Raw genomic sequence first — 23935 nt, 5'->3', positions numbered from 1 at the left:
GTTTCACATCTGAGGTTTACTTTTCCTCGAGACCTGGGACTGGGACCGATGACGAGGTGAAACCGTTTTGAGTTCTTTCACATCATTTGGCCTATACATTTGGCAATACAATACTGGAGACCATCACCATCCTCTTCGAATGTTATTGAACTATACGTGCTGGTGTTCCATGTTGGGCTGATTTCCCGTCGAGGTTGTTGTGGGTTTAATATAAACATTTCCATTTCTGTAGATTTTTCTGTCAAGTCAACGGAAAAGAACTTCCAAACTTGTCCAATTCAGATGAATGTTTGTCTTACTGACGTGTTTGGTTATAGACAAATCTATAAAGGTTTCTTCATTTCCCAAAATTTCTCTCATGTTGTACTTTTACCGATCGAATCATGTTTTGAAAACTTTCTCAGTGAATAAAGATGGAACGTTTAAAAATGAACTATTGATACCCTAACAAGTTTTAATTTAGATTAACTGAATAAGTGCTTATTAATTATTCATTTCTAAAGTTCTTAAAGCAAGATACAATGTATAGCCCATCTATATTAATAATCTATTCTAATTCTAAAATCCATGCAATATAGTAGTATAAACAGATATGAAAAATGAACTGCGTGCAAGATTGCATGTTCTCAATATCAGGTGGGCCAATGCCGACTAATTCCTTAGTCATCGACACGTCTCCCTGTCGTCAACATCGTTCCTGCAAGCATGGAAAAAGGTATTTTTTTATTTCTCTCTCTCTCTCTCTCTCTCTCTCTCTCTCTCTCTACAAAGGCCTATCTATTTATTGCCTCTCAATCTCTCTCTCTCTCTCTCTCTCTCTCTCTCTCTCTCTCTCTCTCTCTCTCTCTCTCTCTCTCTCTCAAGCCTGAGTAGCAACATGAAGAAAGTCAGGTATAGAATGCATTTGTGCGTTGGTTATTGCTTTCTCTTTTGAACCGTAAGCCTCACCGCATTCTAGAACAACGTGATTTTGCAATATTACGAAAAAGTTAGATTCTCCGGAGTTCTAGAAAATACAAGTATACGTCGAGCCATTTTTGACCTGACGTTTTTATAGTAACCCCAAATTATTTCTTGCATTATTTTCAAAAATTTATCTACTACCAAACGGATAGAAGTCTATATTTTCTTTTCGTATATGTTATTTTTTTTTTTTTCATCTCGTATCTTACACGGTAGCCGTGGCAATCGATATGCCTCAACATCAGAAAGCTCTACGTTCGCTTATTAGACCTATGAATACTTGTAGTTGACCAATAGGAATAGTAATTAAACTTCAAAGGTATAGGATTCCTCAGCCTTCAATTAGTGGGATAGGTGTGATAAATGAAGATTTGTGTTCAAAATTGAATCAAAACGTCTTATTGAGAGAAACAAAGAGAGCTACATTCGTTTCTTCAAAGAAACCCTCCGGTAAGTTTGCTTGTTCGTTTTGTTATTACTTATTAAGCTACAACCCTAGTTGGGAAGGCAGATGCTATAAGACCAAGGACTCCAACAGGGAAAATAGAATCTTTATAACATTTAAAAGGATACAGCGAATCAATTGGATCATCCAAAGAATATCATGCAATCTCGTTTTACATGAAACGCAGGAAATGGCGATCTACTTTCGAAGAAACGCGGACTCCATTGCTGGAGGCTAGCTAGCATCTAGATGAGCCTTCTAGAACGTTCTGGCATTACACGTCACATTTCCATGCGCGTGTGACGACAATTTTCGTCTTTGCGTCAAAGGGAGTCAAACCCCATCACCTTCCTCTCGCCTTTCAGAGGACGGGTCATTGAAATTTTAAGATATACTGAAATGTAGAGGAAAAAGGGCCTATGTTCCTTTAAGCGAGGGACATTTGTCACGCAGCTTACAAAAAGAAACAAAAGCTATCAATGTTCTGCACGCACATACAACCATACAAATGTATGTGAATAAATTTATATATATTATTCTGAATGGGGAGGATACCTTAACATGGGGAAGGGGTTTGTGTGCGGAATTGATCAGCAGAGCTGAAATAGACAGGGTTTGCTATGAGTTATCATAAAAAATTTCCCACCATCACCAGTCTGCAATGGCCGTCTTGGCAATGAAAATTGACAAACTCAAGGCGTGAATAAAGACATGTCTGATACCTTTGTCCTGCAGTGAAGTAAAAACAGCATTTGTTGTTGCATAATGTAAATACAACAAATACAGCCGTTTCCAGTCCACTGCAGGACAAAAGCCTCAGACATATCCTTATTCATGTCTGGAGTTTGACCAATTTTCATGAACACGCTGGCCAGTGCAGATTGGTGATGGAGGAAGAGTTCCGTCTGATCGCTCATAACAAACCAACCTAGTATGGGTGGACCCGACTCGTAAAGCTTTGCTGATCATGGCTCGACGCAAACCCTTTCACCACTTTAAGATATCCCCTTTCAGCCTCTTTCTGAGTGGGGATACCTTAACGTGGGAAACTGTTTCAGTATAGCCATAATCAGCAAATCTGTATGAGTCGGGGCCGCCCATACTAGGTTGGTTTGCTGTGACCGATCAGATGGAGATCTTCCTTCATCACCAATCCGCACAGGCCAGCGTGTTGATGGAAATTGAGCAAACTCCATACATAAATAAGGACATGTCTGAGGCCTTTGTCCTGCAGTGGACTAGAAATAGCTGTATTTGATGTTATATACATATTATCTAACAAAAAATGCCTCCGTTTCGACTCCATTACAAAACAAAAAATCAGATATGAATTTATTCATGTCTTGAATTTGGTCAATTTTCATTGCCGAAAAGGCCATTGCAGATTGGTGATGGTGGGATATTTCCGTATGATAACTCACAGCAAACAAAACTAGTATGTGCGGCCTGACTCATACAGCTTTGCTGATCATGGCTATATGCGAACCCTTTCACCTCAATAAGATATCCCCTGTGAGCCATTTTCTGACCGAAGATACTTAAAGTGGGAAAGGGTGTGCGTATAGCCATAATCAGCAAAGCTGTACGAGTCAGTGCCACTAACACTAGGTTGGTTTGCTGTGAGAGTTCAGTCGGAATTCTTCCACCATTATCAGTAAACACTATATTCATGTGTCGAGTTTGATCAATTCTCATCACCAAGACAGCAATTGCATATTTGTGTTGATAGGGGATTTCTGTATGATAGCTCATGGGAAACCAATCTAGTATGGGTGGCTCCGACTCACAGCTTGCCTGATCATGCCTATACTCAAACACTTTCCCACCTTAAAGTATCCCCATTCAGAAAGGGTCTGGCTGGAAATACATTAAATTGGTGAAAGGGTTTAAGTAGAGCCATGATCAGCAACGCCGTATGAGCCAGGGCCACCCATAATAGATTGGCTTGCAATGAGAAACAAATGATTATCTCCCACCATCACCAAACTATAATGGCCGTCTTTGTAATGAAAATTCTGAACCCTAGGAAATGAATAGAGTGGGGATTGGTGATGGTGGAAGATTTCTGTATGAGAGCTCACAGCAAGCCAACCTAGTATGGGTGGCCTCAAACAGTACTGGTTTTGCTGATCATGGCTGTCCGCAAAGCCTTTCCCACCTTAATGTATCCCCACCCAGAAATGGTCTGCAAGGGGATACCTTAACGAGGTAAAAAGGTTTGCATATAGCCATGATCAGCAAAGCTGTACATGTCAGGGACACCCAAACTAGATTGGTTTGCTATGAGCTAAAATATGATACTCTCCCACCATCACCAATCTGTAATGGCCCTCTTGGTGATGACAATTCTCAAACTCAAGATATGAATAGAGTGCAGATTGGTAATGGTGAAAGATTTCTGTTAGAAAGCTCGTAGCAAACCAACCTAGTAGGGGTGGCCTCGAACCGTACTGTTTTGCTGATCATGGCTGTATGCAAACCCTTTCCCACCTTGATGTATCCCCATTCAGAAATGGTCAGCAAGGGGATACTTTAACGAGGTAAAAAGGTTTGCATATAGCAATGATCAGCAAAACTACAAGTCAGGGCCACCCAAACTAGATTGGTTTGCTATGAGCTAAAATATGATAATCTCCCACTATCACCAATCTGTAATGGCCGTCTTGGTGATGACAATTCTCAAACTCAAGATATGAATAGAATGCGGATTGGTGATGGTGGGAGATTTCTGTTTGAAATGCAAACCAACCTAGTATGGTGGCCTCGAACTGTACTGTTTTGCTGTTTTACCTTAACAAGGTAAAAAGGTTTGCATATAGCCATGATCAGCAAAGCTGTACGAGTCAGGGCCACCCAAACTAGATTGGTTTGCTATGAGCTAAAATATGATACTCTCCCACCATCACCAAACTGTAATGGCTGTCTTGGTGATGAAAATTCTCAAACTCAAGATATGAATAGAGTGCGGATTGGTGATGGTGGGAGATTTCTGTTTGAAATCTCGCAGCAAACCAACCTAGTATGGTGGCCTCGAACTGTACTGTTTTGCTGTTTTACCTTAACAAGGTAAAAGGATTTGCATATAGCCATGATCAGCAAAGCTGTACAAGTCAGGGCCACCCAAACTAGATTGGTTTGCTATGAGCTAAAATATGATACTCTCCCACCATCACCAATCTGTAATGGCCGTCTTGGTGATGAAAATTCTTAAACTCAAGATATGAATAGAGTGCAGATTGGTGATGGTGGGAGATTTCTGTTTGAAAGCTCGCAGCAAACCAACCTAGTATGGGTGGCCTAGAACAGTACTATTTTTCTGATCATGTCTGTACGCAAACCCTTTCCCACCTTAATGTATCCCCATTCAGAAATGGTCAGCAAGGGGATACTTTAACGAGGTAAAAAGGTTTGCATATAGCGATGATCAGAAAAACTATACAAGTCAGGGCCACCCAAACTAGATTGGTTTGCTATGAGCTAAAATGTGATAATCTCCCACCATCACCAATCTCTCATGGCCGTCTTGGTGATGACAATTCTCAAACTCAAGATATGAATAGAGTGCGGATTGGTGATGGTGGGATATTTCTGTTTGAAATGCAAACCAACCTAGTATGGTGGCCATGAACTGGACTGTTTTGCTGTTTTACCTTAACAAGGTAAAAAGGTTTGCATATAGCCATGATCAGCAAAGCAGTACGAGTCGGGGCCACCCAAACTAGATTGGTTTGCTATGAGCTAAAATATGATACTCTCCCACCATCACCAATCTATAATGGCCCTCTTGGTGATGACAATTCTCAAACTCAAAATATGAATAGAGTGCGGATTGGTGATGGTGGGAGATTTCTGTTTGAAATCTCGCAGCAAACCAACCTAGTATGGTGGCCTCGAACTGTATTGTTTTGCTGTTTTACCTTAACAAGGTAAAAAGGTTTGCATATAGCCATGATCAGCAAAGCTGTACAAGTCAGGGCCACCCAAACTAGATTGGTTTGCTATGAGCTAAAATGTGATAATCTCCCACCATCACCAATGTCTCATGGCCGTCTTCGTGATGAAAATTCTCAAACTCAAAATATGAATAGAGTGCGGATTGGTGATGGTGGAAGATTTCTGTTTGAAATCTCGCAGCAAACCAACCTAGTATGGTGGCCTCGAACTGTATTGTTTTGTTGTTTTACCTTAACAATGTAAAAAGGTTTGCATATAGCCATGATCAGCAAAGCTGTACAAGTCAGGGCCACCCAAACTAGATTGGTTTGCTAGGAGCTAAAATATGATACTCTCCCACCATCACCAATCTGTAATGGCCGTCTTGGTGATGAAAATTCTCAAACTCAAGATATGAATAGAGTGTGGATTGGTGATGGTGGGAGATTTCTGTTTGAAATCTCGCAGCAAACCAACCTTTTATGGTGGCCTCAAACTGTACTGTTTTGCGGTTTTACCTTAACAATGTAAAAAGGTTTGCATATAGCCATGATCAGCAAAGCTGTACGAGTCAGGGCCACCCAAACTAGATTGGTTTGCTATGAGCTAAAATATGATACTCTCCCACCATCACCAATCTGTAATGGCCATCTTGGTTATGAATACTCTCAAACTCAAAATATGGATATAGTGCAGATTGGTGATGGTGGAAGATTTCTGTTAGAAAGCTCGTAGCAAACCAACCTAGTAGGGGTGGCCTCGAACCGTACTGTTTTGCTGATCATGGCTGTACGCAAACCCTTTCCCACCTTGATGTATCCCCATTCAGAAATGGTCAGCAAGGGGATACTTTAACGAGGTAAAAAGGTTTGCATATAGCCATGATCAGCACTGCTGTATGATTCAGGGCCACCCAAACTAGATTGGTTTGCTATGAGCTAAAATATGATAATCTCCCACCACAACCAATCTGTAATGGCCGTCTTGGTGATGAAAATTCCCAAACTCAAGATATGAATAGAGTGCGGATTGGTGATGGTGGGAGATTTCTGTTTGAAATCTCGCAGCAAACCAACCTAGTAGGGTGGCCTCAAAGTCTACTGTTTTGCTGTTTTACCTTAACAAGGTAAAAAGGTTTGCATATAGCCATGATCAGCAAAGCTGTACGAGTCAGGGCCACCCAAACTAGATTGGTTTGCTATGAGCTAAAATATGATAATCTCCCACCATCACCTATCTGTAATGGCCGTCTTGGTGATGAAAATTCTCAAACTCAAGATATGAATAGAGTGCGGATTGGTGAAGGTGGGAGATTTCTGTTTGAAATCTCGCAGCAAACCAACCTAGTATGGTGGCCTCGAACTGTACTGTTTTGCTGTTTTACCTTAACAAGGTAAAAAGGTTTGCATATAGCCATGATCAGCAAAGCTGTGCGAGTCGGGGCCACCCAAACTAGATTGGTTTGCTATGAGCTAAAATATGATAATCTCCCACCATCACCAATCTGTAATGGCCGTCTTGGTGATGAAAATTCTCAAACTCAAGATATGAATAGAGTGCAGATTGGTGATGGTGGAAGATTTCTGTTTGAAATCTCGCAGCAAACCAACCTAGTATGGTGGCCTCGAACTGTACTGTTTTGCTGTTTTACCTTAACAAGGTAAAAAGGTTTGCATATAGCCATGATCAGCAAAGCTGTGCGAGTCGGGGCCGCCCAAACTAGATTGGTTTGCTATGAGCTAAAATATGATAATCTCCCACCATCACCAATCTGTTATGGCCGTCTTGGTGATGAAAATTCTAAAACTCAAGATATGAATAGAGTGCGGATTGGTGATGGTGGGAGATTTCTGTTAGAAATCTTGCAGCAAACCAACCTAGTATGGTGGCCTCGAACTGTACTGTTTTGCTGTTTTACCTTAACAAGGTAAAAAGGTTTGCATATAGCCATGATCAGCAAAGCTGTACAATTCAGAGCCACCCAAACTAGATTGGTTTGCTATGAGCTAAAATATGATAATCTCCCACCATCACCAATCTGTTATGGCCGTCTTGGTGATGAAAATTCTAAAACTCAAGATATGAATAGAGTGCGGATTGGTGATGGTGGGAGATTTCTGTTTGAAATCTCGCAGCAAACCAACCTAGTATGGTGGCCTCGAACTGTACTGTTTTGCTGTTTTACCTTAACGGGGTAAAAAGGTTTGCATAAAGCCATGATCAGCAAAGCTGTACAATTCAGAGCCACCCAAACTAGATTGGTTTGCTATGAGCTAAAATATGATAATCTCCCACCATCACCAATCTGTTATGGCCTTCTTGGTGATGACAATTCTCAAACTCAAGATATGAATAGAGTGCGGATTGGTGATGGTGGAAGATTTCTGTTTGAAATCTCGCAGCAAACCAACCTAGTATGGTCGCCTCGAACTGTATTGTTTTGCTGTTTTACCTTAACAAGGTAAAAAGGTTTGCATACAGCCATGATCAGCAAAGCTGTACAATTCAGAGCCACCCAAACTAGATTGGTTTGCTATGAGCTAAAATATGATAATCTCCCACCATCACCAATCTGTTATGGCCTTCTAGGTGATGACAATTCTCAAACTCAAGATATGAATAGAGTGCGGATTGGTGATGGTGGAAGATTTCTGTTTGAAATCTCGCAGCAAACCAACCTAGTATGGTGGCCTCGAACTGTATTGTTTTGCTGTTTTACCTTAACAAGGTAAAAAGGTTTGCATATAGCCATGATCAGCAAAGCTGTACGAGTCGGGGCCACCCAAACTAGATTGGTTTGCTATGAGCTAAAATATGATAATCTCCCACCATCACCAATCTGTAATGGCAGTCTTGGTGATGAAAATTCTCAAACTCAAGATATGAATAGAGTGCGGATTGATGATGGTGGGAGATTTCTGTTTGAAATCTCGCAGCAAACCAACCTAGTATGGTGGCCTCGAACTGTATTGTTTTGCTGTTTTACCTTAACAAGGTAAAAAGGTTTGCAAAAAGCCATGATCAGCAAAGCTGTACGAGTCAGGGCCACCCAAACTAGATTGGTTTGCTATGAGCTAAAATATGATAATCTCCCACCATCACCAATCTGTAATGGCCATCTTGGTTATGAATACTCTCAAACTCAAAATATGGATATAGTGCAGATTGGTGATGGTGGAAGATTTCTGTTAGAAAGCTCGTAGCAAACCAACCTAGTAGGGGTGGCCTCTGGTGATAGGTGATGATGTCTTGTAGATGAAGACAGATGATTGCAGAAATGGAGAAGTAAAATCCCGAGTCGTAAATTACATTTATTCCACACAGCAAGGGGTTATGAACAGTGGTGCTCTGCAAGGCGTACAGCTCGTGCCAAGAGAAGCAAGACGACTATCCATGCGCATGCACGGAGTGCTGACAGTGCGACTTATGCGCATGTGTTTGTAACGGACAGAATTTATGAATAGTTAAGGGTGCATATACGAAAGATAATATATACAATAATCTACAGCCTCGAACCGTACTGTTTTGCTGATCATGGCTATATGCAAACCCTTTCCAACCTTGATGTATCCCCATTCAGAAATGGTCAGCAAGGGGATACCTTAACGAGGTAAAAAGGTTTGCATATAGCCATGATCAGCAAAGCTGTACGAGTCTGGGCCACCCAAACTAGATTGGTTTGCTATGAGCTAAAATATCATACTCTCCCACCATCACCAATCTGTAATGGCCCTCTTGGCGATGACAATTCTCAAACTCAAGATATGAATAGAGTGCGGATTGGTGATGTTGGGAGATTTCTGTTTGAAATTTCGCAGCAAACCAACCTAGTATGGTGGCCTCGAACTGTAGTTTTGCTGATTTACCTTAACAAGGTAAAAAGGTTTGCATATAGCCATGATCAGCAAAGCTGTACGAGTCAGGGCCACCCAAACTAGATTGGTTTGCTATGAGCTAAAATATGATAATCTCCCACCATCACCAATCTGTAATGGCCGTCTTGGTGATGAAAATTCTCAAACTCAAGATATGAATAGAGTGCAGATTGGTGATGGTAGGAGATTTCTGTTTAAAACCTCGCAGCAAACCAACCTAGTATGGTGGCCTCGAACCGTACTGTTTTGCTGTTTTACCTTAACAAGGTAAAAAGGTTTGCATATAGCCATGATCAGCAAAGCTGTACGAGTCGGGGCCACCCAAACTAGATTGGTTTGCTATGAGCTAAAATATGATAATCTCCCACCATCACCAATCTGTAATGGCAGTCTTGGTGATGAAAATTCTCAAACTCAAGATATGAATAGAGTGCGGATTCATGATGGTGGGAGATTTCTGTTTGAAATCTCGCAGCAAACCAACCTAGTATGGTGGCCTCGAACCGTACTGTTTTGCTGTTTTACCTTAACAAGGTAAAAGGGTTTGCATATAGCCATGATCAGCAAAGCTGTACGAGTCGGGGCCACCCAAACTATATTGGTTTGCTATGAGCTAAAATATGATACTCTCCCACCATCACCAATCTGTAATGGCCATCTTGGTTATGAATACTCTCAAACTCAAAATATGGATATAGTGCAGATTGGTGATGGTGGAAGATTTCTGTTAGAAAGCTCGTAGCAAACCAACCTAGTAGGGGTGGCCTCGAACCGTACTGTTTTGCTGATCATGGCTGTACCCAAACCCTTTCCCACCTTGATGTATCCCCATTCAGAAATGGTCAGCAAGGGGATACCTTAACGAGGTAAAAAGGTTTGCATATAGTCATGATCAGCAAAGCTGTACGAGTCGGGGCCACCCAAACTAGATTGGTTTGCTATGAGCTAAGATATGATAATCTCCCACCATCACCAATCTGTAATGGCTGTCTTGGTGATGAAAATTCTCAAACTCAAGATATGAATAGAGTGCGGATTGGTGATGGTGAGAGATTTCTGTTTGAAATCTCGCAGCAAACCAACCTAGTATGGTGGCCTCGAACTGTACTGTTTTGCTGTTTTACCTTAACAAGATAAAAAGGTTTGCATATAGTCATGATCAGCAAAGCTGTACGAGTCGGGGCCACCCAAACTAGATTGGTTTGCTATGAGCTAAGATATGATAATCTCCCACCATCACCAATCTGTTATGGCCGTCTTGGTGATGAAAATTCTCAAACTCAAGATATGAATAGAGTGCGGATTGGTGATAGTGGAAGATTTTTGTTAGAAAGCTCGTAGCAAACCAACCTAGTATGGTGGCCTCGAACTGTATTGTTTTGCTGTTTTACCTTAACAAGGTAAAAAGGTTTGCATATAGCCATGATCAGCAAAGCTGTACGAGTCGGGGCCACCCAAACTAGATTGGTTTGCTATGAGCTAAAATATGATAATCTCCCACCATCACCAATCTGTAATGGCAGTCTTGGTGATGAAAATTCTCAAACTTAAGATATGAATAGAGTGAAGATTGGCGATGGTGGGAGATTTCTGTTTGAAATCTCGCAGCAAACCAACCTAGTATGGTGGCCTCAAACTGTATTGTTTTGCTGTTTTACCTTAACAAGGCAAAAAGGTTTGCATATAGCCATGATCAGCAAAGCTGTATGAGTCAGGGCCACCCAAACTAGATTGGTTTGCTATGAGCTAAAATATGATACTCTCCCACCATCACCAATCTGTAATGGCCGTCTTGGTGATGAAAATTCTCAAACTCAAGATATGAATAGAGTGCGGATTGGTGATGGTGGGAGATTTCTGTTTGAAATCTCGTAGCAAACCAACCTAGTATGGTGGCCTCAAACTACACTGTTTTGCTGTTTTACCTTAACAAGGTAAAAGGGTTTGCATATAGCCATGATCAGCAAAGCTGTACAATTCAGAGCCACCCAAACTAGATTGGTTTGCTATGAGCTAAAATATGATAATCTCCCACCATCACCAATCTGTATTGGCCGTCTCGGTGATGAAAATTCTCAAACTCAAGATATGAATAAAGTGCGGATTGGTGATGGTGGGATATTCCTGTTTGAACTCTTGCAGCAAACCAACCTAGTATGGTGGACTCGAACAGTATTGTTTTGCTGTTTTACCTTAACGAGGTAAAAAGGTTTGCATATAGCCATGATCAGCAAAGCTGTACAAGTCGGGGCCACCCAAACTAGATTGGTTTGCTATGAGCTAAAATATGATAATCTTCCACCATCACCAATCTGTTATGGCCGTCTTGGTGATGAAAATTCTCAAACTCAAGATATGAATAGAGTGCGGATTGGTGATGGTGGAAGATTTCTGTTAGAAAGCTCGTAGCAAACCAACATAGTATGGTGGCCTCAAACTGTACTGTTTTGTTGTTTTATCTTAACGAGGTAAAAGGGTTTGCATATAGCCATGATCAGCAAAGCTGTACGAATCAGGGCCACCCAAACTAGATTGGTTTGCTATGATCTAAAATATCATACTCTCCCACCATCACCAATCTGTAATGGCCTTCTTGGTGATGAAAATTCTCAAACTCAAGATATGAATAGAGTGCGGATTGGTGATGGTGGGATATTTCTGTATGAAATCTCGCAGCAAACCAACCTAGTATGGTGGCTTCGAACTGTATTGTTTTGCGGTTTTACCTTAACAAGGTAAAAAGGTTTGCATATAGCCATGATCAGCAAAGCTGTACGAGTCGGGGCCACCCAAACTAGATTGGTTTCTTATGAGCTAAAATATGATACTCTCCCACCATCACAATCTGTAATGGCCCTCTTGGTGATGAAAATTCTCAAACTCAAGATATGAATAGAGTGCGGATTGGTGATGGTGGGAGATTTCTGTTTGAAATCTTGCAGCAAACCAACCTAGTATGGTGGCCTCGAACTATACTGTTTTGCTGTTTTACCTTAACAAGGGAAAAAGGTTTGCATATAGCCATGATCAGCAAAGCTGTACGAGTCAGGGCCACCCAAACTAGATTGGTTCGCTATGAGCTAAAATATGATAATCTCCCACCATCACCAATCTGTAATGGCCGTCTTGGTGATGAAAATTCTCAAACTCAAGATATGAATAGAGTGCGGATTGGTGATGGTGGGAGATTTCTGTTTGAAATCTTGCAGCAAACCAACCTAGTATGGTGGCCTCGAACTATACTGTTTTGCTGTTTTACCTTAACAAGGGAAAAAAGTTTGCATATAGCCTTGATCAGCAAAGCTGTACGAGTCAGGGCCACCCAAACTAGATTGGTTTGCTATGAGCTAAAATATGATACTCTCCCACCATCACCAATCTGTAATGGCCCTCTTGGTGATGACAATTTTCAAACTCAAGATATGAATAGAGTGTGTATTGGTGATGTTGGGAGATTTCTGTTTGAAATCTCGCAGCAAACCAACCTAGTATGGTGGCCTTGAACTGTACTGTTTTGCTGTTTTACCTTAACAAGGTAAAAGGGTTTGCATATAGCCATGATCAGCAAAGCTGTACGAGTCAGGGCCACCCAAACTAGATTGGTTTGCTATGAGCTAAAATATGATACTCTCCCACCATCACCAATCTGTAATGGCCCTCTTGGTGATGAAAATTCTCAAACTCAAGATATGAATAGAGTGCAGATTGGTGATGGTGGGAGATTTCTGTTTGAAATCATGCAGCAAACCAACCTAGTATGGTGGCCTCGAACTGTATTGTTTTGCTGTTTTATCTTAACAAGGGAAAAAGGTTTGCATATAGCCATGATCAGCAAAGCTGTACGAGTCAGGGCCACCCAAACTAGATTGGTTCGCTATGAGCTAAAATATGATAATCTCCCACCATCACCAATCTGTAATGGCATTCTTGGTGATGAAAATTCTCAAACTCAAGATATGAATAGAGTGCAGATTGGTGATGTTGGGAGATTTCTGTTTGAAATCTCGCAGCAAACCAACCTAGTATGGTGGCCTCGAACTGTATTGTTTTGCTGTTTTACCTTAACAAGGGAAAAAGGTTTGCATATAGCCATGATCAGCAAAGCTGTACGAGTCTGGGCCACCCAAACTAGATTGGTTTGCTATGAGCTAAAATATGATACTCTCCCACCATCACCAATCTGTAATGGCCCTCTTGGTAATGAAAATTCTCAAACTCAAGATATGAATAGAGTGCGGATTGGTGATGATGGGAGATTCCTGTTTGAAATCTCGCAGCAAACCAACCTAGTATGGTGGCCTTGAACTGTACTGTTTTGCTGTTTTACCTTAACAAGGTAAAAAGGTTTGCATATAGCCATGATCAGCAAAGCTGTATGAGTCAGGGCCACCCAAACTAGATTGGTTTGCTATGAGCTAAAATATGATAATCTCCCACCATCACCAATCTGTTATGGCCGTCTTGGTGATGAAAATTCTTAAACTCAAGATATGAATAGAGTGCGGATTGGTGATGGTGGAAGATTTTTGTTAGAAAGCTCGTAGCAAACCAACCTAGTATGGTGGCCTCGAACTGTATTGTTTTGCTGTTTTAACTTAACAAGGCAAAAAGGTTTGCATATAGCCATGATCAGCAAAGCTGTACAATTCAGAGCCACCCAAACTAGATTGGTTTGCTATGAGCTAAAATATGATAATCTCCCACCATCACCAATCTGTAATGGCCCTCTTGGTAATGAAAATTCTCAAACTCAAGATATGAATAGAGTGCGGATTGGTGATGATTGGAGATTCCTGTTTGAAATCTCGCAGCAAACCAACCTAGTATGGTGGCCTTGAACTGTACTGTTTTGCTGTTTTACCTTAACAAGGTAAAAAGGTTTGCATATAGCCATGATCAGCAAAGCTGTATGAGTCAGGGCCACCCAAACTAGATTGGTTTGCTATGAGCTAAAATATGATACTCTCCCACCATCACCAATCTGTAATGGCCGTCTTGGTGATGAAAATTCTCAAACTCAAAATATGAATAGAGTGCGGATTGGTGATGGTGGGAGATTTCTGTTTGAAATCTCGCAGCAAACCAACCTAGTATGGTGGCCTCAAACTGTACTGTTTTGCTGTTTTACCTTAACGAGGTAAAAAGGTTTGCATATAGCCATGATCAGCAAAGCTGTACAATTCAGAGCCACCCAAACTAGATTGGTTTGCTATGAGCTAAAATATGATACTCTCCCACCATCACCAATCTGTATTGGCCGTCTTGGTGATGAAAATTCTCAAACTCAAGATATGAATAAAGTGCGGATTGGTGATGGTGGGATATTTCTGTTTGAACTCTTGCAGCAAACCAACCTAGTATGGTGGACTCAAACAGTATTGTTTTGCTGTTTTATCTTAACGAGGTAAAAAGGTTTGCATATAGCCATGATCAGCAAAGCTGTACAAGTCGGGGCCACCCAAACTAGATTGGTTTGCTATGAGCTAAAATATGATAATCTTCCACCATCACCAATCTGTTATGGCCGTGTTGGTGATGAAAATTCTCAAACTCAAGATATGAATAGAGTGAAGATTGGTGATGGTGGAAGATTTCTGTTAGAAAGCTCGTAGCAAACCAACATAGTATGGTGGCCTCAAACTGTACTGTTTTGTTGTTTTTTCTTAACGAGGTAAAAGGGTTTGCATATAGCCATGATCAGCAAAGCTGTACAAGTCTGGGCCACCCAAACTAGATTGGTTTGCTATGAGCTAAAATATGATACTCTCCCACCATCACCAATCTGTAATGGGTGTCTTGGTGATGAAAATTCTCAAACTCAAGATATGAATAGAGTGCGGATTGGAGATGGTGGGAGATTTCTGTTTGAAATCTCGCAGCAAACCAACCTAGTATGGTGGCCTTAAACTGTACTGTTTTGTTGTTTTATCTTAACGAGGTAAAAGGGTTTGCATATAGCCATGATCAGCAAAGCTGTACAAGTCTGGGCCACCCAAACTAGATTGGTTTGCTATGAGCTAAAATATGATACTCTCCCACCATCACCAATCTGTAATGGCCGTCTTGGTGATGAAAATTCTCAAACTCAAGATATGAATAGAGTGCGGATTGGTGATGGTGGGATATTTCTGTTTGAAATCTCGCAGCAAACCAACCTAGTATGGTTCCTTTGAACTGTATTGTTTTGCGGTTTTACCTTAACAAGGTAAAAAGGTTTGCTTATAGCCATGATCAGCACTGCTGTATGATTCAGGGCCACCCAAACTAGATTGGTTTGCTATGAGCTAAAATATGATACTCTCCCACCATCACCAATCTCTAATGGCCGTCTTGGTGATGAAAATTCTCAAACTCAAGATATGATTAGAGTGCGAATTGGTGATGGAGGAAGACTTCTGTTTGAATCTTGCAGCAAACCAACCTAGTATGGTGGCCTTGAACTGTATTGTTTTGCTTTTTTACCTTAACAAGGTAAAAAGGTTTGCATATAGCCATGATCAGCAAAGCTGTACGAGTCTGGGCCACCCAAACTAGATTGGTTTGCTATGAGCTAAAATATGATAATCTCCCACCATCACCAATCTGTTATGGCCGTCTTGGTGATGAAAATTCTCAAACTCAAGGTATGAATAGAGTGCGGATTGGTGATGGTGGGTGATTTCTGTTTGAAATCTCGCAGCAAACCAACCTAGTATGGTGGCCTCGAACTGTACTGTTTTGTTGTTTTACCTTAACAAGATAAAAAGGTTTGCATATAGCCATGATCAGCAAAGCTGTACGAGTCAGGGCCACCCAAACTAGATTGGTTCGCTATGAGCTAAAATATGATAATCTCCCACCATCACCAATCTGTAATGGCCGTCTTGGTGATGAAAATTCTCAAACTCAAGATATGAATAGAGTGCGGATTGGTGATGGTGGGATATTTCTGTTTGAAATCTCGCAGCAAACCAACCTAGTATGGTGGCTTTGAACTGTATTGTTTTGCGGTTTTACCTTAACAAGGGAAAAAGGTTTGCATATAGCCATGATCAGCACTGCTGTATGATTCAGGGCCACCCAAACTAGATTGGTTTGCTATGAGCTAAAATATGATACTCTCCCACCATCACCAATCTCTAATGGCCGTCTTGGTGATGAAAATTCTCAAACTCAAGATATGATTAGAGTGCGAATTGGTGATGAAGGAAGACTTCTGTTTGAATCTTGCAGCAAACCAACCTAGTATGGTGGCCTTGAACTGTATTGTTTTGCTTTTTTACCTTAACAAGGTAAAAAGGTTTGCATATAGCCATGATCAGCAAAGCTGTACGAGTCGGGGCCACCCAAACTAGATTGGTTTCTTATGAGCTAAAATATGATACTCTCCCACCATCAGAATCTGTAATGGCCCTCTTGGTGATGAAAATTCTCAAACTCAAGATATGAATAGAGTGTGGATTGGTGATGGTGGGATATTTCTGTTTGAAATCTTGCAGCAAACCAACCTAGTATGGTGGCCTCGCACTATACTGTTTTGCTGTTTTACCTTAACAAGGGAAAAAGGTTTGCATATAGCCATGATCAGCAAAGCTGTACGAGTCAGGGCCACCCAAACTAGATTGGTTCGCTATGAGCTAAAATATGATAATCTCCCACCATCACCAATCTGTAGTGGCCGTCTTGGTGATGAAAATTCTCAAACTCAAGATATGAATAGAGTGCGGATTGGTGATGGTGGGAGATTTCTGTTTGAAATCTTGCAGCAAACCAACCTAGTATGGTGGCCTCGAACTATACTGTTTTGCTGTTTTACCTTAACAAGGGAAAAATGTTTGCATATAGCCTTGATCAGCAAAGCTGTACGAGTCAGGGCCACCCAAACTAGATTGGTTTGCTATGAGCTAAAATATGATACTCTCCCACCATCACCAATCTGTAATGGCCCTCTTGGTGATGACAATTCTCAAACTCAAGATATGAATAGAGTGCGGATTGGTGATGGTGGGAGATTTCTGTTTGAAATCTTGCAGCAAACCAACCTAGTATGGTGGCCTCGAACTATACTGTTTTGCTGTTTTACCTTAACAAGGGAAAAAGGTTTGCATATAGCCATGATCAGCAAAGCTGTACGAGTCAGGGCCACCCAAACTAGATTGGTTCGCTATGAGCTAAAATATGATAATCTCCCACCATCACCAATCTGTAATGGCCGTCTTGGTGATGAAAATTCTCAAACTCAAGATAGGATTAGAGTGCAGATTGGTGATGGTGGGAGATTTCTGTTTGAAATCTCGCAGCAAACCAACCTAGTATGGTGGCCTCGAACTGTATTGTTTTGCTGTTTTATCTTAACAAGGGAAAAAGGTTTGCATATAACCATGATCAGCAAAGCTGTACGAGTCAGGGCCACCCAAACTAGATTGGTTCGCTATGAGCTAAAATATGATAATCTCCCACCATCACCAATCTGTAATGGCCGTCTTGGTGATGAAAATTCTCAAACTCAAGATATGATTAGAGTGCAGATTGGTGATGGTGGGAGATTTCTGTTTGAAATCTCGCAGCAAACCAACCTAGTATGGTGGCCTCGAACTGTATTGTTTTGCTGTTTTATCTTAACAAGGGAAAAAGGTTTGCATATAGCCATGATCAGCAAAGCTGTACGAGTCTGGGCCACCCAAACTAGATTGGTTTTCTATGAGCTAAAATATGATAATCTCCCACCATCACCAATCTGTAATGGCCCTCTTGGTGATGAAAATTCTCAAACTCAAGATATGAATAGAGTGCGGATTGGTGAAGGTGGGAGATTTTTGTTTGAAATCTCGCAGCAAACCAACCTAGTATGGTGGCCTCGAACCGTACTGTTTTGCTGTTTTACCTTAACAAGGTAAAAGGGTTTGCATATAGCCATGATCAGCAAAGCTGTATGAGTCAGGGCACCCAAACTAGATTGGTTTGCTATGAGCTAAGATATGATAATCTCCCACCATCACCAATCTGTAATGGCAATCTTGGTGATGAAAATTCTCAAACTCAAGATATGAATAGAGTGTGGATTGGTGATAGTGGGAGATTTCTGTTTGAAATCTTGCAGCAAACCAACCTAGTATGGTGGCCTTGAACTGTACTGTTTTGCTGCTTTACCTTAACAAGGTAAAAAGGGTTTGCATATAGCCATGATCAGCAAAGCTGTACGAGTCTGGGCCACCCAAACTAGATTGGTTTGCTATGAGCTAAAATATGATACTCTCCCACCATCACCAATCTGTAATAGCATTCTTGGTGATGAAAATTTTCAAACTCAAGATATGAATAGAGTGCGGATTGGTGATGGTGGGAGATTTCTGTTTGAAATCTTGCAGCAAACCAACCTAGTATGGTGGCCTTGAACTGTACTGTTTTGCTGTTTTACCTTAACAAGGTAAAAAGGTTTGCATATAGCCATGATCAGCAAAGCTGTACGAGTCAGGGCCACCCAAACTAGATTGGTTTGCTATGAGCTAAAATATGATACTCTCCCACCATCACCAATCTGTAATGGCATTCTTGGTGATGAAAATTTTCAAACTCAAGATATGAATAGAGTGCGGATTGGTGATGGTGGGAGATTTTTGTTTGAAATCTCGCAGCAAACCAACCTAGTATGGTGGCCTCGAACCGTACTGATTTGCTGTTTTACCTTAACAAGGTAAAAGGGTTTGCATATAGCCATGATCAGCAAAGCTGTATGAGTCAGGGCCACCCAAACTAGATTGGTTTGCTATGAGCTAAGATATGATAATCTCCCACCATCACCAATCTGTAATGGCAATCTTGGTGATGAAAATTTTCAAACTCAAGATATGAATAGAGTGCGGATTGGTGATGGTGGGAGATTTCTGTTTGAAATCTTGCAGCAAACCAACCTAGTATGGTGGCCTCGAACCGTACTGTTTTGCTGTTTTACCTTAACAAGGTAAAAGGGTTTGCATATAGCCATGATCAGCAAAGCTGTATGAGTCAGGGCCACCCAAACTAGATTGGTTTGCTATGAGCTAAGATATGATAATCTCCCACCATCACCAATCTGTAATGGCAATCTTGGTGATGAAAATTTTCAAACTCAAGATATGAATAGAGTGCGGATTGGTGATGGTGGGAGATTTCTGTTTGAAATCTTGCAGCAAACCAACCTAGTATGGTGGCCTCGAACCGTACTGTTTTGCTGTTTTACCTTAACAAGGTAAAAGGGTTTGCATATAGCCATGATCAGCAAAGCTGTATGAGTCAGGGCCACCCAAACTAGATTGGTTTGCTATGAGCTAAGATATGATAATCTCCCACCATCACCAATCTGTAATGGCAATCTTGGTGATGAAAATTTTCAAACTCAAGATATGAATAGAGTGCGGATTGGTGATGGTGGGAGATTTTTGTTTGAAATCTCGCAGCAAACCAACCTAGTATGGTGGCCTCGAACCGTACTGTTTTGCTGTTTTACCTTAACAAGGTAAAAGGGTTTGCATATAGCCATGATCAGCAAAGCTGTATGAGTCAGGGCCACCCAAACTAGATTGGTTCGCTATGAGCTAAAATATGATAATCTCCCACCATCACCAATCTGTAATGGCCGTCTTGGTGATGAAAATTCTCAAACTCAAGATATGATTAGAGTGCAGATTGGTGATGGTGGGAGATTTCTGTTTGAAATCTCGCAGCAAACCAACCTAGTATGGTGGCCTCGAACTGTATTGTTTTGCTGTTTTATCTTAACAAGGGAAAAAGGTTTGCATATAGCCATGATCAGCAAAGCTGTACGAGTCTGGGCCACCCAAACTAGATTGGTTTTCTATGAGCTAAAATATGATAATCTCCCACCATCACCAATCTGTAATGGCCCTCTTGGTGATGAAAATTCTCAAACTCGAGATATGAATAGAGTGCGGATTGGTGATGGTGGGAGATTTCTGTTTGAAATCTCGCAGCAAACCAACCTAGTATGGTGGCCTCGAACCGTACTCTTTTGCTGTTTTACCTTAACAAGGTAAAAGGGTTTGCATATAGCCATGATCAGCAAAGCTGTATGAGTCAGGGCCACCCAAACTAGATTGGTTTGCTATGAGCTAAGATATGATAATCTCCCATCATCACCAATCTGTAATGGCATTCTTGGTGATGAAAATTTTCAAACTCAAGATATGAATAGAGTGCGGATTGGTGATGGTGGGAGATTTTTGTTTGAAATCTCGCAGCAAACCAACCTAGTATGGTGGCCTCGAACCGTACTGTTTTGCTGTTTTACCTTAACAAGGTAAAAGGGTTTGCATATAGCCATGATCAGCAAAGCTGTATGAGTCAGGGCCACCCAAACTAGATTGGTTTGCTATGAGCTAAGATATGATAATCTCCCACCATCACCAATCTGTAATGGCAATCTTGGTGATGAAAATTTTCAAACTCAAGATATGAATAGAGTGCGGATTGGTGATGGTGGGAGATTTCTGTTTGAAATCTTGCAGCAAACCAACCTAGTATGGTGGCCTCGAACCGTACTGTTTTGCTGTTTTACCTTAACAAGGTAAAAGGGTTTGCATATAGCCATGATCAGCAAAGCTTTACGAGTCTGGGCCACCCAAACTAGATTGGTTTTCTATGAGCTAAAATATGATAATCTCCCACCATCACCAATCTGTAATGGCCCTCTTGGTGATGAAAATTCTCAAACTCAAGATATGAATAGAGTGCGGATTGGTGAAGGTGGGAGATTTTTGTTTGAAATCTCGCAGCAAACCAACCTAGTATGGTGGCCTCGAACCGTACTGTTTTGCTGTTTTATCTTAACAAGGTAAAAGGGTTTGCATATAGCCATGATCAGCAAAGCTGTATGAGTCAGGGCCACCCAAACTAGATTGGTTTGCTATGAGCTAAAATATGATACTCTCCCACCATCACCAATCTGTAATAGCATTCTTGGTGATGAAAATTTTCAAACTCAAGATATGAAATGAGTGCGGATTGGTGATGGTGGGAGATTTCTGTTTGAAATCTTGCAGCAAACCAACCTAGTATGGTGGCCTTGAACTGTACTGTTTTGCTGTTTTACCTTAACAAGGTAAAAGGGTTTGCATATAGCCATGATCAGCAAAGCTGTATGAGTCAGGGCCACCCAAACTAGATTGGTTTGCTATGAGCTAAGATATGATAATCTCCCACCATCACCAATCTGTAATGGCAATCTTGGTGATGAAAATTTTCAAACTCAAGATATGAATAGAGTGCGGATTGGTGATGGTGGGAGATTTCTGTTTGAAATCTTGCAGCAAACCAACCTAGTATGGTGGCCTCGAACCGTACTGTTTTGCTGTTTTACCTTAACAAGGTAAAAGGGTTTGCATATAGCCATGATCAGCAAAGCTGTATGAGTCAGGGCCACCCAAACTAGATTGGTTTGCTATGAGCTAAGATATGATAATCTCCCACCATCACCAATCTGTAATGGCAGTCTTGGTGATGAAAATTTTTAAACTCAAGATATGAATAGAGTGCGGATTGGTGATGGTGGGAGATTTCTGTTTGAAAGCTTGCTGCAAACCATACTAGTATGGGTGGCCTCGAACCGTACTGTTTTTGCTGATCATGGCTGTACGCAAACCCTTTCCCACCTCAAGGTATCCCCAATTAGAAATGGTCAGCAAGGGGATACCTTAACGAGGTAAAAAGGTTTGCATATAGCCATGATCAGCAAAGCTGTACGAGTCAGGGCCACTCATAATAGGTTGGTTTGCTCTGAGATAACCTGTGAAAATCTCCCACCATCTCCAATCTGCAATATGCATCTAGGTGATGAAAATTGGCCAATGTCTAGATATGAATACAGTGCGGATTGGTGATGGTGGAAGAATTCCGTGTGAAAGTGTGCATCAATCCAACCTAGTATGAGTGTACCTGTCTCTTACATCTTTGCTGATCATGGCTATTCATAAACCATTTCCCACCTTAAGGATTCTTCACTCAGAAAGGGTATGAAAGGGAATATCTTAACGAGGTGAAATGGTTTGCGTTTAGCCATGATCGGCATAGCTGTAAGGGAGCCACCGATTCTAGGTTGGTTTGCTATGAGCTAACATAAAAAAATCTCTCACCATCACCAATCTGCAATGGCCATCTTGGTGATGAAAATTGGCCAAACTCCAGACATAAATAAAATCTTGTCTGATATGTATACAACAACAAATACAGCCGTTTCTACTCCACTGCAGGACAAAGGCCTCAGACATGCCATTAATCATGTTTGGAGATTGCCAAATTTTCATCACCTCACTGGCCAGTGCGGATTGGTGAAGGTGGATGATTTCCGTCTGATCGCTCACAGCCAACCAACCTAGTATGGGTGGCCCCGACTGATACAGTTATGCTGATCATGGCTTTTCGCAAACCCTTTCCCAACTTAAGGTATCCCACTCAGAAAGTGGTTGTTTTTATAATCTCTGATATTTCTTTTTGTGTTATTTTGCAGTATTAGCAATGATCTTCTTGGGCCTGGTGGTCGCTTGTGCCCTGCCTCAAGAAGACGCCGGAGGAGAGTCCAGTGACCCGTTAGAAAGGTAACAAGAGTCGATTTTCCACTACGATTATTGAAATCTATTTTTCATTTCCTAAACTCCTAATTAAAATGTGATGCAACTTTTGTGAACCGAGATAGACTCAATAATAAAACATTAATATCCCAAGCAATAACTAGAATGTATTTAATACATTCCAATCCTTTCTTATTCTTTGGCAGTTGGCAACTTGCTCTAACGTAAAAGGACAGTAGGCCTAATCATAAACTTGTTTTCATCTCGCTCTTGCCAGCAAAGACGACACGTTCAGAATTTTAACAAGAAGAGTAAGAAGCCTATAGAACATCTAGAAACAAGTTAGATTAGAAAATTGCCTCTAAGACATATTTTGAATGAATATTTAATAATAGAAATTTAGGGACAAAATAACTTGAATTCTGCTTGTTTATTAATTCCATCTTTAATGTAATCATTTACCATTTGAGAACCATGACAAAGGCAGTAACGCCCATTCCCTCCCAAATCAGCGGCCACCCGGCCATAATCTCGGGCGCAGAGTCGAAAGCCTCGGTCACGGTCAACAAGGCGACGTTCATCAAAATCTTCGATGACGCGAACGATGAGAAGGAAGGCTGTGAGAGGTTTTGTCTGGTCGACATGAGATTCGTCTGCTGCCCCGCGGGAGTTGGGGGGGAAGAAGACACAGAGGACGTGTAGAGCCTGAACTCAAGCTCTCCACACGACAGACGAGGGACGAGGGTTGGGTTGACAGGGGACGAGAAACAATGATAAGGGTTGAACACGAAAACCTGTAGACCTAGTCCATGTGTGCTAGGCTAAGACTTTTCTATCTCGAGGGGTAAAGTGAGACACCATGACCGCCTGTGGAATCAGATATCCAAAGCAACACAATGGGTAGTCTTTAGGCGTACATACACACGCACAAAGAAAGACAACTGACGAAAGACACGTGAAGAGTAAAAACGTTCTTCAAAACCATAGCGAATGAGATACATAGTAATAAAAGTATATAAAAGCATTCATTTGTATTCTAGAAGAAAATCTTATAACTTGTGTTTTCACGTTCCTGTTTCCTTCGAATGTCAATACATTACTTGTGTAACTTGAAAACAATGTTTTTTTTTCCTTTATGTTTCTTCCACCTTCAAGTAGAAATAAAGCATCGATGTTCA

The 23935-nt window shown here is 41.2% G+C and overlaps 1 long non-coding RNA gene across 1 annotated transcript; it reads left to right on the top strand.

Moving 5' to 3' along the window:
• The first annotated feature begins 586 nt into the window (after positions 1 to 586).
• On the top strand, positions 587 to 23935 carry LOC137654315 (uncharacterized). Its single transcript, XR_011046590.1, has 3 exons — positions 587 to 715; positions 22697 to 22784; positions 23270 to 23935. It is a non-coding gene; the product is annotated as an uncharacterized lncRNA (long non-coding RNA).

This window comes from Palaemon carinicauda, chromosome 15, assembly GCF_036898095.1.
Source record: "Palaemon carinicauda isolate YSFRI2023 chromosome 15, ASM3689809v2, whole genome shotgun sequence".
NCBI lineage: Eukaryota > Metazoa > Arthropoda > Malacostraca > Decapoda > Palaemonidae > Palaemon > Palaemon carinicauda.
Note: the sequence above shows the minus strand (reverse complement) of the source record. Positions and strands in the feature narration are given on the sequence as shown.